General features: G+C 38.3%; 1 protein-coding gene across 2 annotated transcripts in view; it reads left to right on the forward strand.

Annotated features, from left to right (window-relative positions):
• ankrd11 (ankyrin repeat domain 11) overlaps positions 1–14,421 on the forward strand; it is a 69,317-nt gene that overhangs the window by 13,037 nt on the left and 41,859 nt on the right. For both annotated transcript variants that reach the window (XM_011610133.2, XM_011610134.2), the window contains exon 2: positions 4,277–4,357. The gene's annotated coding sequence lies outside the window, so the exon portion shown is untranslated. The remainder of the gene's footprint in view (positions 1–4,276; positions 4,358–14,421) is intronic.

The following is a 14,421-nucleotide window of genomic DNA, read 5'->3' on the forward strand; positions in this document are numbered from 1 at the left end:
CAGCAATTGAAAGAACATGTCAATCTGTTGTCACTTTTTTCTGGTTGTTTCTAGTTGCCGGAGTTGAACCATTTCATCCTCTGCAGTTATGAAGGTCAGGGACCTTGTACACTTATTCCCCAAATCCACCAGCATGGCCCGAGACTGCTCATATTTCCCATGAAATGCCTCCCCCAAGTTTCTTATGTAGCTCCTTCCCTGTATGACTTGTGTATGAGATGTAATAGAACCACCTAAGTACAGTTTTATATACATATACTGTAACATGTGACGTCAGTTAAAGAGCAACACAATATATCTGTTATATGTTGGTAGATGTTATTAAGAGTATTCTTAAAGATATATGTGTTTTACAGTCGAGCTGAAATAGCCTTCATTCACACAGGTAAAGTGTTGAACACATGCAGGCTTCAGGTTTAGGCCAGCCTTTGAAAAGACATTTTTAAATGGTAATATTTCTTTCCCTCTTTCTATATTGCTAGTTACCTTGACAACAGCAGAGGATTCGTCACAAATGGAGCTCAGCCTGTCGTAGCACAGCAGCGCAGGGGAAAAACACCATTTCTAACTGTGTCACAAGTGCTGTTGCTGCCTTCTCTCTTTAGTCCTCATTACCTACCATCTCTTATGATCAGATTTTTATTTAGCAAGGTGTTTGTTTAGCTAGTTGCATCTCATCCCAGTCATCTGACATTATTTTCTAGATTGATTTTATAGAGCACTCTTTTCACGCAATATTCTTCTGTTATTTTTTTTATTTTTAATGCTTATTATCCTGACGTTTACTCAAGGTAAATGGGTCCATGTACCATCCACAATATGCTGGATCTTTTGGTTGAGGTATGGGAGATCACAGTGCTGCAGTTCTTCCCTGCTAGACTTTATCAATAATGTAAATGTTTTTTAAGAGGGGCAATGTGGCATGTGTCCTCTCTCCTCTCACCACCCAGTGTTGGGTTTCTCCTTTAGCTTACAAGAGCAGATGACCATATCTAATTAGTATAGATATCACAATAAGTTCTGAAATTTGACCCTTTAACATACTGTAGACCTAACCTGAGCTGTTATATTTGGCTGCTCTTACTTCCTATTGTGCGTTTTCCATTGTGGTTTATAATATGAACGACTCTATTCTTTTCTTCAAGTTCTTTTTAACTGTTGAAGTCCTGGATGTTTATTAGAATACTTCTTAAATCAACAATATATTAATATCTAGGTTGTGTAAAACACAGAACCTTAAATTCACTTACTCAAAGTTTAATTCACTTAATTAAACCACTAAAATAGTGGTTTACTAATTACTATTACTCACCCAAGTAGGAGTGTGGGGTATGACAATATTACATGGTGAAGGATTAGAAGTTGTCTATCTGAAAAGAAGAGACACTGCACAATCATCTTTAGAGTACATCCTATATTTTGCAGTCCTATGCTGTCGCTTCATACCACAAATTACATTTCCCTTAAGTTCAAGTGCACATGAGCAACCAATAATAGGAAATTATGCGCAGTGCCATGGATGGCCCATGTGACCTTTTTCTTGTTCTGGACTATCACTGACAGCTGTATCTCAGTCCACACCAGTGTAGTAATAATTATTAGGTAGCCGGAACGTGTTGATAAGATACAATACAAGACAAGGGCTTGCTGTGTTTATGGGTTGTGTATTTGTGTACATGGCCTGGATGCTATGAATGGGAGGCAAAGTAGCATCTGCTAGGCTAATGCTTCTCTTCTGCGAGGTTCCGCATCACATCCTGCTCTATGTTTGGTCAATCAACACCAACCACACCCCGCCCAGGATTGTTTTGGGGCTGATGGTATCCACCCTGGAGCGTCGTCTTGGTTAAGCGCCATAAAAATAACTGTAATTGGCCTTTCGAAGGAGGTTCCTACAGTGGAAAAGGACAAACCATCAGCCTCCGTCATATATGATGTCACATTTATTTATCAAATAGATATGTAGAATCCAATGTTAACATAAATAATTTAATATCTTTTTAGTGGTGGAAGTGAATTTGTTTCTTAGATTTAAGCAATTACAATAATGTTTACATTTAGTATTAATTAAATTATTATTTCAGGAGTTCATAAACAGTTTTTCTTCATAACAAAACAACACATACATTTATAGTTATAATCGCAGGATATGACTTGTTGAGTCAATAGCTACTTTTTAACTTCATAGAGCTGTTAAAGCTGGCAGCTTGTTGCTTTTGACTGTTGGTCCTCACTCGTTTGTGAAGTTTTGAGGTCAAATTGGTGGAACAAATATGCATTTGGATTAGGAATGGAGCATGATAATCCCTGTCTATCGCAGCACTGGGCCTTTTGTTAACCCCCCCCCCCCCCCCCCCCTTTCATCATATCCCCTAAATTCTGACACTGACTTGTCTTCATAAGGCCCGTTTCCACTGCAGACACTTTGGTGTATCTTTACAGGGAGGGGCCATTGGTGTGTGTATCCAATGTAGGAAGCTTTCCCGAATCAGCCATATACGAGAACTTTTGCAGAACTGTTATTAACCGAGTTCCCGCTCTTAGGTACGTAGATTGGCCTCAAAAAGCTCTGGGGTGGGGCTTGGGCTGTATCAGCTCCAAAGGGCTAAATGTAGAGCAAGATGTGACATGGATCCCAACAGAAGAGCCTTGCAGACGCTGCTTCTCCAGTTCATTGCCTCCACTACCATGTATACAAACACAAACCAGAACCATTGCAACTGCCTGTATTCTGTATTTTATAAGTACAACAACACATAGTTTTACTTAATAATTATTACCACCCTGATATGTACACAGATAAAGCTTGCAGTGATACATCAGAACAGAAAATGCAATGACAGCGATTAACTGCAAACTTTACACCGTTGGAGGAAATCAGATTCTCTTAGAATTTTATGCCTCAGCTCCTTTCATATTTTCCCCAGTTTGTTATTGTTTTCTTTATTGTTGTTTTTGCTTTTGGTGGCTCACCCAGGTGACATCACAGTTGAAACTCCCGCCCAGCCTTTAGAACTTGTGACCTTGCCAAGGGGTTCTACGTACACCTGTATGGGAGACACAACCATTGAGAGGACCAAGTGGGAGTACTGGTTCCTTTCACAGTTCTGCCTGCACTATTTAACAGGAACTCCCACAGGAACTTCCACAGTGGAAATGTGTCTATTTGGTTTTGTTTGTTGCCCTGTACTCCCATTAGACGGAAAATGATCACTATGGGTAACGACACATTCTTTTTACCGTATTATTGTTGTTGATATGAGTGTAGCCGTAGGTATATAGTTAATGATATCTTCAAGTTAGGTGTCTATAACTACCTGATAGGTATTTGAAATGGTATTTCATTCTTTCAAGTATTCTTTTTTCAATGCATGAATTTATTTACTCTGTGTATTAGTGGTTTTTGTATTGACAAAATGTGGAAAATAATTTTGTAAATGTTTCCAGAACAGTTCAGAATATACTTGAGACCCACAGTGTGTTGAATCATAATTTTTTGTTAACCAAGAGAGTTTTATTTGGAACAATTATTCTATTGTACTATTCACCAAATAGGATTGGATTTTTGGCCAAGTACACAATCGCAAGTAGAAAAAACGGGGAGAATTATCCATATTGTAGTTATTTTCTGTTGAGTCCATCATCTTGTGTTAGTATTTGAAGCATAAACTACACAACATTTGTCATTGTGTCACTTGTGATGGAAAATCCGCATATGGCAGTGGTTAGAGGGAATGGGTGTGCCAGTATGGCTCCCTTATGCACTCTGGAACAGTAGCCCTGCCAGCTACTGTTAATGGGGTGTTTAGGTGCATTCATGTCTACAGACACACCAGTGGGACTTGGCTTACCTATGTATTTTACCTTGTTTACCTGAGTATCAAGAAAAATCCCAAATAATGTGGAAAAATATATTTAGAATTTTGGGTTTAGTGAAGTTTTTTCTTCTTTTTTTTTAGTTTCCTTAGTCAAACATTGGCCTGTATTAATTTCTGCAGTAGAGACTATAAAACCAAACCGAAGGATTGAATTGAGTCAAACATGTCCTGTTTTCCTGAGGCTTTGGTGCTTCCAGATATCTAAAGTATTAACTCTCATCACAGACCTCTAACAACAGGTGTTGGCAACCTGGCCTGTGTAAAATCCTCTTTCCAATTACGCTACAATCTGATCTGTGCGCAGGACAAAACTCCCGATTCCAGTGCTGTGTTGACTAGGACCAACACGTTGTTGCCTTCAGCTGTGATTGATGTTTGATTCCCTTTTTGTTTTTCAGGTATCTGTGGACTTGGTGCCAGCTAGTGTTTTTCTAAGTTGGATTTTGGCCCATTGACATTCTCCCACAGCCATGGAATCGGTATGTTGACTAATTATTTTCTTTGAAAGTGTAACGATCAGGCTCTGCCCTTTTTTTTCATGACTGACTCATTGCAGCAGTTTGTGTCTAAAGGATGATCGTTTTGGCAGCGTTTGTCCTAAAGTTATTTTGTTGTCATCATAATTAATGGCATACAGTACAGTTTAGTTGTGTGTTCGTGGAAGTGCTTGTAAGTTAAAAATGTTGGATTTGATTGACACGCTATGCTATATAGATCCCTCCATATCTGAAGGTATAGACAGTGTCTATAATATTGCCTTCTTAGGGGATCATTCCCTTTGAAATGGCATGTGTGTTGTAATTTTGACTTGCATCTTGTAATTTTGTTGGGTAAAATGCAAGACCAATACGGAGAGATTTTTTTCTATAGTTTTAGGACATGCACGGGCTTATAAAATACACATTAACCACCATGCTAAAGACGTGTTACTGATGTTTCTTGTATCAACAGGCCATCGCAAATTTTAGCAGCCAACAGAATCTATTAACAAATAGGCTTACTGCATGCACAAACTGCTCTCATCCCTTTTTTGGAAGGTTTGTGTCTTTGTTCATGCACATATTGGACGGAGATATGTTGGTCACTAGTACTGGGTCGGATATTTTCAACGAAATCCCTCCATTGCTCACTGACATGAGCTGTGTTTGTGTCCGTACCGTCAACTAGCTGCTCTTAGAGCAATGAGTGACAGTGGAAGACAGCTTTTTAATATTTTGTGGTTAATAATACATGTGTATACACTGGGTATGACCCTACAAGAGTGTTAATGATGTCGAATTTTCTGAGTTGCATCACTGTAGCATAACTCTGGTGTCATCATGTTTCTATACATGATAAACACAGCAAAGTAGCCCCTGTAATTCTAATGAATCTGTATTGTTTTCCTTTTGTTCCACTTGCTTTATTATACCAGATGCCATGGTTGTATGTACAGATACAGTACATTCTCATTCACTCACACTCTCTATATATAGCTCTCTATTTCTATTTCTCTGGCTCTTCACCCCTCCTTCATCTCATGTGATACAATCACATGGTTTCCCAGCAAGCAGCTAACTAAATCAGAATCAGGTTTTTATTTTTAGCTTTTTTAAATCCTCCACCTGGTCGCTGTTTAGTAGAACATACATGTAGGTATCCTTTTCACTTGTCTTTCTCTCACATTCTTTATATCTATGACATAGCGTTGGAATTTGCTTTTGGGCCTCGATTCAGCATTGGCTGAAACTGTTCCTACTACTAATTTGGCTGTCTGGTGCTTTGAGTATAATTTGCTTTATAAATGAAACAAGGATTTGGAGCCATTGTGATAACATTAAACTGCACACCATTGAAACCCTTTTATACATACAGTTTTGTGTCCATATTTAGAAAAACAAATGCTTATTGTTACAAAAAACATTTAATTTGTAAAGATTATTGTTCAATTAACACAAAAACTACACATCAAATTGACAAGTTAAACTACAAATGTGATTGTGATGGTTTGCCAAATATATGAAGAGAATTACGTATCAATGCTGGATTTTTAAAATCTGATGTTATAGATCATGCAGGATGACACGGCCCATTTACATTTAAAACATTGATAATTTCACCTAGTAATAGATAGTTATACTCAATTTCTTCTAAAAAATGTGATGTCTGGTACTGTAGTTTAATCAGATCAAATGACATTTAAAACACTGCATCTGTGGCTTGATTCTCGCTCAGAATTGTTGTCACTCTGCGTGTCAGTGTTAGCACCACCCACCTCCAGTCTGCAGCGCATGCACACAAGCTTACACATTGTCAGACAGATTATCGGCCACAACGAATAAAGGGAACTTTAGAAGAGAGCTAATGTTGAGCACAGATGCCACGCAATGACTGTACCATACACAGCTGATTCAAAAAGAGTACATTTAAACTGCATTTGCAATTCTCCAAAACCATAACCATCTTCCACAACCCTGTAGAGGGTGGATTGACCACACACTCGCATCTTTTGAGCATATGAACTTATTTCCTCAGAATGAGTAAACGCATCCTTCAACGTTATGTTGTTTCATCGAAGGAACTAAGCAAGAAGACGCATGGGTGAACGTTGTGCGTATGGGTTTGTGCAGATGAAAAGCTGGAATTCTTGTAATCACACCTTCTTTGCTGATTCTCGCACAGCTCCCCTTCTGTCTCCATCTCAAAAGAGGGGCTTGTTCCTCTGTAAGGATTAGTGTGTGCAGCAGCTCTGAACAGGGAAGTTGGCCCTGTCAGTCACATTACATAACTCGCCCCCGGTTGTGCTGCTTGGCCTGGCCCGGTTGGAGAGACAACTATAGATGCTTTGTTTTCCCAGCCTTTCCCTTCTTCCTCCCCTCTGCTGCTGCTCCTCCTCCCTCTCAGGCAGGCTGGATACTGATGGTGTAAAGAAGGAGTCTGTGTGTAGGGAACAGGAAAAGTACTGTAGCATGAAGTGCATCGAAATGCCCTAATAGCAAGATGAATTGCAGGGTACTTTACATTTTTAGAAGAGGAATTTAAAAACTGCCATTAGTTGAATAGTTGCCCCCTTATTTAAAATATCAACTTTGATTGGGTTATTTACTAGACAGGTTTTATAACTGCATTGCAAGCTCACTGTATAAAATCCCATGTTTGGGCAGTGTTTTGACCCTGATGTGCAGAGTCAATAAATAAATATTAAAGGTTTAAAAAGGTTCCAGTCCTTTTGAGACATAGATGGCTGTTAGAAAATGTTCAAGGTTGACATATTGTGATAGTAGTATTCCTCAGATTCATGTTTCTGTGCAAATGCACTGTATAGTTCAAGCCACCCCCACATACACAAACAGTTCTCCATCTGGCAGTCTGCCTCTGGTAGTTAGGAGGGAGTAGAAGGCCAGAATATTCTTTGTAATGGAGGCTTTGACCAGACCAGCGCGCATTCTGTCTTAGAAGAAGTCTGTAAAGATCAGAACAAAAATAAATGCCAGCAAAAGGCAGAAACTTTGCAAAAAATAAAAACTTTTTTTAATTCTACGTTGGAACCTGTTTGTTCTAGAGATAATAAAACAAGCTAGGGTATTGTTGCCTAACTTAAGAGTATTCAAATGGTAGTTATGTTTAACTATGTCTAAATCAGAAAGTGAAGACATTTATTTTTGGTTTCTGGCTCGCATTGGTAATAGGTTCAGACTTACTGGGGGGCCACTGCTGTCTTTCTACAATCAGTATAGCGGTTTCTGCAGTAATAAAGCTATATTTCTAATATTGAAGCCACTTTGTGTCGGGTGTACTGTGTTAGACCAGCAGTGAGACCAGTAGGTTGGATTTGTTATTATCCTGGAAGATTAAGACACAAAATAATAACTTTATTTCTATTATATTCCATTAGCTTGATGAAACACAAGATTATTTTGTTCGCTATATAGAACAGAATAAACAAACAGCTGATAATGATTATTGAAAAGAAACTTAAAAAGCATATGTACAGATTGTGGTGGGATTCAGTTTTCTTTTGATATAGTTCATATTTTGGCAAAGATGCAGGGTTTTGGTTTGGGTTCTTTAAGAGATTGTTTTCATTCTTGCTGGGAGGTTTTACTTTCCATTCAACCACTGTTTTCCCACAAGCTTGAACACGTGTTAAAACATGATCCAAATCTAATGGTTAAAATGATTTTGGCTCTGGGTTGCTTCTCAGTGTGGGGTCTCTGGGGGCAGTGTTGTGTTTCCAGGTATCTAGATATTCTATCATAAACTGGAACTGTGTATTTTAAACATGCTACTTTCACCATTACAGTGTCCTCTAGCCATTAGCTTGTGTCTTCCGGTAGAGTTGTAAGTCTTTGGGACTTACACTTTCATTTAATTCATTTTCTAACCCATTAGAGTGTTAACTGTTTTAATTTTAGAAAATAATTCTAAAGCTCTAGTTGTATGTGCTTATTTTACCATTTCAGCAGATTTTTGTTTGTTTCTTCTAGAAATTGCACAAATGTGCCATTTTTAAACTGTAAATTATACATCGGAACCCCAAAACACCTTCCAATGCAGTATATGGCATTTGAAAATATTCAAATTGAAAGGTTTTCAATATTTGTATGAACTTTGTATTTGGACAGTTCAAAAGATTGATTTGATAGTTGACATAGAGTTAAGTCCTGAGATAATTCTATTACAGGTTCCAACTATTTTTTTTATTTTCTTTGTTGAGACTAAAGGGGAAGATAATCATCTTATTTTTCTGATTCAGTCGGTACGTTATTGTTGAACTCAGACGTCAGCCACAGTCTGGCCATACTTTCCTGTCCTTCTCATAACCACAGAGCAGTGACCTTGGTTTCAAGTAGCTGCACTCTGTTAGAAAGCCAACACCTCTCCTGGGATGGGCTAACCTTGTTGTCTAACATACTGTAAGTCTGCACACCCTTCTTTGTCTCTCTTGCTAGCCCCTCACAAAAGGGGCCCATTAGTCCCCTGTCCTAAGTCTGTTTTCTGTGTATAAGTCATAGAGATGTAATAGATATCTTATTTCTGCCAATATGAAGTCATTCTAACCCCCAAATTGGCTTTGTCCATGGGTAGAGTGTAGTCGACAATACAATACGGAGATCTATAAAGCATTAGAACATCGTGGTCCACAGAAAACACGATAGTATAGGTGACTTTCATAAAGTGTTAACCATGGTGGTTGTCGGATGTGATAATTCAAACACTGTTGTATGTCTCTTATTAATTGTGAAATTCCATATTTTTATCGCCGGTCACACTGTCTAGAAGGGGCTAATTGGCTGGATGTTGTCTTTGGTGAATAAATAAAGCTGAATTACTACAATTCTTCTGCAGTCTCTGTGTGTGAGAGATTACTAACTACATTAGCAGTCAGAAGTGTTTTACATATTAACTACATGACTGCCACTATGAAATTATAAATAATAATATTGTGCACTAGTCTTGGTTCATATTCAGAGTAAAGAGTTAAGGGAATTGGGACCCCTCCCTCTCCAGATGTTCATTGCTGACCATATATTTGAACAATGAGCACCCACTCTTGGATGCGGGAGCAGCCTTACACACCGTTGTCCCCTGCCTTTATGTTTCCTCCTTTGATTCTCAGCTGCAGTTTGGCTGTGTACACTTCATACATTAACCAAGGCATAATAACAATTGCAATACTTATAATAGTACTCTAGCTGTTGTGTTTTCTTCAGCTTTTAGTTCCAATACATGTGCGTTTATGCTGCTATGGTGGTGACATAATATGAAAAAAGCTGATATAAACAGGGACAGTACCGTATATAGAAGAATTAATTATGCTATAGGTGTTTTAGAACATTGATGAGGAGAGGTTGCAGTAATATAGACAGGCAACTATTGAATTGGTTTTAATGGAAATACATAAGATCAGCTCATTCATGTCATATGTACTGTCTCATGTTTTAATTGCCTAAGTGTAAAATATACAGTTAAATCTTAACCAGTGACACAGCACTCTACATTCACACCCCATGAGTGCATGTTGGACACATCAGACCCATCTTCTCTTCTTACTTTTTGAATTCATTATTCATATTGGTTTTAGGTTTTAACATATTTTCAGTTAAATCTTTGTGGATTCATCCATTTTTTGTTAAAACTGCTCCTTATTATTAATCACTTATTCTTTAAAGCTGTAGCGTAGATAAAGCCAACCAAAAATACTTTCTCATCAGCCTTTTATCATTAGGTTTTGCTCAAATGTTGTCTTAAATTGGAAACAAGGTAAAATGTTGAGGCATTTGTTTTGATATGTGATGTCTAGCATTGTGTTTTATGCCCTGCGTCTGCCTGAACTGTGTAAAGCTGAGCCATATCCAGTGGACAAGTAGGAGGACAGATGAGGAAGCAGATGGATCGCTTTGGACTTAACCCTTCCCACGGTATTTCATCCCCTTGGCCCTCCTCTTCCAATCTGCATGTCTTTACAGAGGAAAAAGAGCCGAATGGGGGTGTTTATGTGTGGCTTGGGGGAGGGGAGCTAAATGTTTTGCTATTAGTACCGAGCAGAGAAAGCAAGATGGCTTTAAGCAAAAGGCCTCTTTGCTGTGTTTCGCAATAGACGCTGCATGTTTACGCTGGACTGTGCTTACACGTGCTTCTTGCCTATATTATGTTGCTCTTGATCTGTCTTGGAGCTGTTTCATGTAAAGCAAAGTGGCAATGTCCTGGCATGGAGTGCCCGCTCAGACCTTCACACACATTTGATTATCAAGGTGCTGCCGCTGGGTCTGGCTGCAGTAAACAACACTCACAATCATGATAAATGTTACACAAAGCTGGTTATCAACTTAAAATTACTCAAAGATTAATTTAGAACCAGCTAAATAAATAGCTGAGACATGCACAGCTGCAGTAGTCGGGCAGAAATGTGGCAAATATTTTACAAAACTGGCTGCATATGATGAGATGAGAAAAATGGTAGTGTGCCTATTATCAGCAGTTGATCCAAGGTACCGTCACTCTTTATTTTATCCAGTAATTCATAAAAGTAAAATGTAAATCCCAATGAAAATGTGAATAACCAACTCTGTCTGCTGATCTTTGGACATTGACTGAAGCATTGTGCATCTTTTTATGGAACCAATAGCTTCAATTATCCATTGCATTTGTTATTAGCAACCTTTATTACAACCACTGCCCACTCACTGCTCTCTGGCTTCCCACTTCTGTCTAGCAATACTAAGAGTTGAGTCCAGCTTAGTGGTTGGTGGTAGGATAGACATCTGCGGCCCTGTCCATTCTCTGTGGACTCCATCACTGTCTTTTTTAAATATCCATAACAGACGGAGATCAGGAGAGTCACAGAGGGGTGGAGACACAGCTTTTGTTGTGTCACAGGTCTATAGCGCTAGAGACTGAAACTAGCATCTGTGGGGGATGGGAAAGGTTCGTCACGTGGCCCCACTAAAAACGCACAGTTTTGAAGGACTGTATTTCAGTGACAGTAATGATAACCAGAATCCTCTAGCAACTTTGTTCTCTAGTACTTCTCATCATATTTAATGTATGACATCATCTGGAAAAAGTCATAAAATGTTGGAATTGTATATAGTGGTTGGTTCTGAATGAGTGAATAAAGCTATAAATCGTAATCACTAAAGGCTGCAGAGAGGTTTGTGATCCAGCTATGTTAGAATCTTTGTTACTGTTCACTCATTGCTTCTTAGATTGACAGAAATAACACTTATACTTTCACATAAGCCTCATTAAAAGTTTTTGTTTTTTTCTTTTCATCTGTAGGGGGTTAGATGGATTTAAAGCTCATGTTTCTGTGTGAACTCTAGACTGTAGAGACAGACAATTCTTTTTGCTCTATCAGTATACACCCACGCACCATTGAAATCAATGGTCCAAATGCATTCATTTTCTGGGTATCACAAGTATCAGACAAGTTCTTACATGAACTTGTCTGATACTTGTCTGGCTCCAGCTACAGAAACATCTGACATTTGATATATTTATTTTTCTGTAAAAATAATATGACCTAACATCGAGCCCTGTACCCAAAATCTTCTGGTCCAAACCTTCTTCTTTCTTTACAATACCAGCATTGAGAGACAAAGAGAAGAGACAGAATCAAATATGGAAAAGTTAGAGTACATGGCATAAATGTGACACCATTGATGATTTGTAGATTCTTTATAAATATTTAAAGGTCAGAGGTTAATCATGGGGCACATCTTCTGTCTCTGTGATACATTTAAATTGCAGGGAATGAAATATTCAGATATTTATTAATGATTATTATTATATTTATTCTGCTTGTTGGTGGCTGCTGTTCATGATAACAATTTTTCTTTAAGACTTAAATGGATGTGTTAGCATCACCATCTTTTAAACTAGCTCCACATTTTGCTCCCTTTAATGTCAAATAGGCTCCAAAACAACATAAAGCTCTGAGTAATTTTATTTCTAGTAATGCAGTACTGGAGGGCACTGACAAAAAGTTATTTTACATAATAATTACCGGTAAGCTTGTTTAATCGTGTAGTTTAATCTGTGCTAAATGTTTTTTTGGTCCTTGCATTGAATTTGATAAAGTCCAACATTTCTGCCACAGATTGCTTTTTTCTTGGGCCATACGGGACTGACTCATCACGTCCACCCTCGCATTCATTGTGTTTGGGTGTGCGTGTAATGGCTTTGTGTGGCAACGATGTGTTAACATAAGACATCAGAGGTGTGGTTGTTGTCCATTTTAGTCCATACAGTTATCTGATGCTCCTGGATATATCTCCACCCTTTGCAAACACCATTTGTATTTAGACTGGTACCTTTAGTGTGTCTGTGTTTAGCTATGCTTTTGTTTAACATGCATAAACTAATGTATTGCAGACAAATAATGATAACACAATAGCTTTGTGTATGTCGGTCATTCATTAGTTGTGTGTAAATATCATGTAATTTTTTTCTATTTTGGAAAATTAGTAAACACGTATTTATTAATTATGAGCGTATCTACCTTCGGTTTAGTACAACTTAACATTACAGAACAAATGCTTGTCGGTCAGTGAATGCAGTTTATCTCCAAATCAATGTATAGACTAATTATTCAAGCTATGACTGATGATGTTTAGTTTTTGGATAACTTGTGCGACCCGAATTCCATCCTTAAATTCAAAACACATCAGTTCCTGGTTCTGTCTCATTTCAGTCCTGATCTGATGCAATAGCATTCAGTCTATTGCAGTGGTTCCTTTTCAACATGTTTTGCGTTATAACACCAGTGAGCCAAATTGCACCTCAGTCTACTGACAAGGACAAGAACTGTTACAGGAAGAAGGTCGTAATTTACCGCAGTAGCAGAGGAACCTTCCGAGTCCACAATAACACAATAGATGCTGAGTGATGCAGATACAGAATGTACAAGCATAAACTTTCTTAAAGCCTTATCCTTGATGAAACCAAAACGTATCGATGAGTCTTGTGTATAATTCGCCTTGAATTTGTTATGCACTTTACTCTCCTGACCAAAAATTTGTATTTGTGCATGGTATGGTTGTAGTCCAATGTTCGAACACCTTTTCATTTAAGGATATTTTTAAAATTTGATTTTTACCTTGTTTCTTACTGGAGGCGTCAAAACTGAATGAACACATATGAAATTAAGTGATGAACAAAAAATGGCCACCAGAAACATTTGGGTGAAAACAAAAACTGCACTTTTGTGCCATTTTCGCTCCGAACTTTTCAAAATACCTTTTCACTGAGAGCGTAGCCAGCAGGCTGCCACAAATAGATGTTTCTGCTATTGGCACTACCCAGTCGGATATTCAGCACAGCTCCCCTCCTTACTGTCCAAATATGTGGGCAGAACAGTCCAGAAGTGGTCTGAACACCTTTAGCATAATGTGTCATACCCTTCTCTATATTAATGTAGCTCAATATGAATGTAGCTGGAAGCACAATATCTGCATACATATTAACTCTTGCTGTTATTAGTGTTAACCAACAAGCGAACATTTTGAGCTAAATGTGACCGCCCACCCTCCTCTGCAATCTACCGCCACAAAAGGATTCCAGTCCTGTGGAAAACACTGAATTGGCCCAATAATTTCTTTTGGTGTCCTGGCTTTTTGGCCTTAGTTTTTTCAATTTTGGTTTAGCCAAGAATTTCAATTTCTGCTCATCCCTACAAAAAAGTGTTCAAGAACTTAAAACCTGTTTTATAGTTTATATTCTTCAAAATAACCAGCCTTTGCTTCAGCAAATACTTAGCACACCCTTGGCATTCTCTTCTTGAGCTTCAGTAAGTAGTCACCTCAGATGGTCAAATAGTGGTGGAAGGTGTTTGGGGTCTTTGTCCTGTTGAAAAGCAAATGTTGGTCCAACTCAAGGCAAACTGGATGGGATGGCATGTTGGTGCTGTGGTAGCCACGCTGGGTGAGTTTTGAATAAATCCCCAACAGTGTCGCACACAAAGCACCCCACACCACCTCCTCCATGTTTCACAGTAGGAATCATGGATGTAGCAACCATCTGTTCACCTTTCTTCACCTTTTTTTTAATCACAAAGACACTC

This window comes from Takifugu rubripes, chromosome 13, assembly GCF_901000725.2.
Source record: "Takifugu rubripes chromosome 13, fTakRub1.2, whole genome shotgun sequence".
In the NCBI taxonomy this organism is placed as follows: domain Eukaryota; kingdom Metazoa; phylum Chordata; class Actinopteri; order Tetraodontiformes; family Tetraodontidae; genus Takifugu; species Takifugu rubripes.